This window comes from Lactuca virosa, chromosome 1 (assembly GCF_052849685.1).
Source record: "Lactuca virosa cultivar CGN04683 chromosome 1, Lactuca_virosa_CGN04683_v6, whole genome shotgun sequence".
NCBI lineage: Eukaryota > Viridiplantae > Streptophyta > Magnoliopsida > Asterales > Asteraceae > Lactuca > Lactuca virosa.
Genome location: NC_136426.1, coordinates 311,255,731 through 311,259,789, shown reverse-complemented (window position 1 = coordinate 311,259,789; position 4,059 = coordinate 311,255,731).

Genomic DNA, 4,059 nt, shown 5'->3' with positions numbered 1-4,059 from the left:
GCTTAAGAAGTTATGATATATTGCTAAGGAATTGATAACAACAATTTTCCATGTGGATTGTAAGGATAAGTTTTTTCGAAAAGTTTTAAAATAAAAGAAAATTGTTTAATTTTATTTATTTGAAGTATCCTTACAATGGCATTTGTGGAAAATTGTTGCTTATATGATTCCACTGAAAGCAATATTGGAAAATGGATTTGATTTGTGGTAGTGTCTAAATTTACCAAATCAGGAAAGTTCCTCATCACCCAAGTTTCAATTGGATCGAAACTTGGAATCATGCAAGTTGAATAGTATGATGAATGAGAACTTTCAAGCATTGGAAAATCAAGACTAATTACTTGTTCACATGGATGTGTGAGTCAAGTGAAGGACTAAAGGGATCGAGTACACATTCTTGTGCACTGGTCATGTCCACCACAAAGCTCGTTAAGACTATTTGATTTACTAAAGTTTAGTAAATATGGTTATACTTACAAGTTTAAGTATAATTCTGAAACATTGGAAAAGTCTCAATGTATGGCAGAACGAATGGGAAGAATCAAATTAGGCAGAAAGATAAAAGTTTGTCAAATCTGAAAAGATGGGAGAGTACTTTAGTATCATGTTTGTGATCATCTTAATTATTTAGAAATCATATCACAATTAGTCCTATAAAGGTCATCTTAGTGCATTCTTATGACTAAGAAGAGGAGTCGTGAATTGTTGAAATGGTTAGATTAGGAAGATGAGTCATACTTCGTTCCAAAACAATTCTTAGAGTCATACTCCAAGATTGTAACTTGAGTGACATATCTTAAAGAAAGGTTTAAAACACTTGTCAAATGTAAGAGTAAAAGTGTCCTACTCTTGTACATTTGAAATTGGTAGGTTGTGATGTTTTGGATAAAACAAAGACCAACTAAGGCCAATTGTGTGAAGTGTTTGTCTTGATAAAGAATACGCACTATCTCTTGAATATTTGGCAAGATAGTCTTATATGTCAAGAGGATAGTGCGAGTCTTAAAGATCCTAAAAAGAATTTCAAGAACTAATCAATAATAAAACCTGAGGTTCTTCACTAGCACACGACTTGAGGTTTATAACCTATCGTGTTGACATATTATGTGCCCATTCCAGTTAAAGTTGGATTTGCATAGGAGTTCTGAAAGTTCTCAATTGGTTGCATAACAACTTGGAAGCAATGGCAGACCCTGTACTGCCAGGTGGCAAGAAGTTACGAGTGCATAAGTTCAGTCCATATGAGTTTGGATTTGTCATTATCCTTGTCTTGTGACTATGGTTTTGACGATTCACATGGATAAGAACACATACACCATAAAATCTAAGGGTCAAAAGGTTTCTCTCCGATTCATGAAAATGATGGTGAGGAAACACTTCCACCAAGTAGATTTGAAGCAGATAGCAAAAGGTCTAAACAATTGAGACTATGATTACAGCATCCCTTTTCATAGTTCTGAAATTGTTTAAACACACATGCATGCTATTTAAGGAAAGGTGTATGATTTTGATAAAGTTTTTTCAAATCATCTCGTATCAGAAATCTGAACTTTGGTAAGAAATTCAATAAAGTATTGATTTCTAGAAGTCCAGCTGATTTCTGAGTACATGTCAAAGCTAGTGGGAGCATAAGTGTTATGCTAATAATCAGCATGTTAGTGGGAGCATGATAATTATTGTTAGTGTTGCAAGTTAGCAATGTTAATTATAGAAAACAAAAGTTTCAATTCGTGAGGGTGCAGGGATTGGAAAAGTTGTTTTGCTATAATTAAGGAAGAGGATATACTTCATTTCAGTTATAAAGGCTTAGATTGAGACCTTAATCATCTTTAGTCAAGAATATATATATATATGAATTTCATGTTGGATTGGTTCAACTTCAGGAAATTCTATATATTGTGTTCTCAAAATTCGATTATGATTACGGCATCCCTCTTCATAGTCAAATTTTGAAAACATGGCAAATAAAAATATTGTAGCAAAAGACTCGTCTAGAATCATGTCTTTATGTGAGACATCATGAATCGTGTACCATTTGCTTTGGGTACAGGATCGATTGCATTTGCTATAATATTTGTCATTTCTAAATTTTTCCAAATGCCCAGAGGCATTAAGAAGGGAAAAGGTCTAGAATTGGATATGACTAAAATGATTAAGCAATTGTCGAGGACAATCTGAGGTTTACCAAAGATTGGTTGCTCAGGGACAGTTGGAAGTATAGTGCTAATTTTGGAAGGACCATATTGACATATTCTGAAAAGAGGCATCTCTTATTCAGAAGTGATAGTCAAAATGAGAATATGGAGTTGTCTCCATAGGTGGAAGTTATCTGTGTAAGATTAGAAAACTTAATGCAAGAAGCATGTCCAAAGCAATGTACTTTGAATATGAGACTTAGTTTCCATGGAGTTGATCTCCATTGGAATACCTTATAATGACTGTTGACAAGTCTTTGTGAATTTGTACATATTCATTATAGGAGGGTCAGTGCATATAAGTTTAAAATCTAAATAGATTTCGATAAATGATAGGAATTTGAAATTCTCACATTTTTCGATAAGGATTTGGGAGTGTGAAATTAGAATCATTGAAATTATGTTCAATTGGTTTATTTCACAAAGTAAGGATCATAGACAAACATAGAGTGCATACTTGGTGTATGGCAAAGCTATTGTTTAAGAAAAACATAGTGTACATGCTTGGAGCATGGGACAACTAGTGTTTTTAATTCAAGTATAAAGTTGATAAAATCGAAACAATGAATAATGAGTAATCAGTATGGTGATAAATAAAAGTGTTTATTTATATTCATAGGGTTTGATACCATATTTGATTCATTTATTCTTGTGTTTTACTTTGCATGTTTTGACTTCCAGAATAACTAAGTCGCTCTTCCTGAATGATTAAGTTATTCAAACCATCCACAGTCGGTCATATGTTGGAAGTAGATATGCATCAAGATTGTCATGGGTTGGTTTGTAGAGGTCCAAGTTGGTGGACAAAGTGGTGCTACAACACTCATGAGTGCTCATAAGTTCTGAGTATTGGATTCAACCCGCGCTCATTTGAATCACTTCATGGATTTTATCACGAGTGATCATGAGACGATAATATCTTATATTCTTCAAACCTAGAGATATGAGTTGTTACTATGAGTTGGTTATACATTGATTGCACGAAAACGCATTTGGTAACTCGATGTTATAAAACGTGCCTTTGTGTATGATGCAACAAGTAGTAGAACAAGCCATATGAGTCGAAGTTTATCAATTCCTTTTACCTTTGGGATAAAAGCGATATCTGTGGGCCCCTCGATGATTTAGCGATGACACATGTGAGTGCTTGGCCAAGCCAGGACAGAGAGAATGATTATAATCCATGTCTCAGTCCATATGATATCTAGAATGGAGGAATATATGATCCCTTATCTAATGGACAAGTCATTGACAAGGTCAGAGTTCGACAGCGGCTTTAAGAGCTACGATTGCCAGTTAGGTTTTGATGTCATACTCAATAATAGTTTTATTGAGTATATGATCCCTTATCTAATGGAACAAGTCATGGAGGAATATATGATCCCTTATCTAATGGAACAAGGCACCTTGCCACACACATGCCCATGAACGACCAAGGGAACAAGGCCATGAACGACCTAGGGAACAAGGCACCTTGCCACTCACATGCCTATGAGCAACCAAGTGAACAAGGCACCTTGCCACACACATGCCCATGAACGACCAATGGAACAAGGCACCTTGCCACACACATACCCATGAACGACCTAGGGAATAAGGCCATGAACGACCAAGGGAATAAGGCACCTTGCCACACACATGCCCATGAACGACCAAGGGAACAAGGCCATGAACGACAAAGGGAACAAGGCACCTTGCCACACACATGCCCATGAACGACCAAGGGAACAAGGCCATGAACGACCAATGGAACAAGGCACCTTGCCATACACATGCCCATGAACGACCAATGGAACAAGGCACCTTGCCACACACATGCCCATGAACGACCAAGGGAACAAGGCACCTTGCCAGACACACGCCC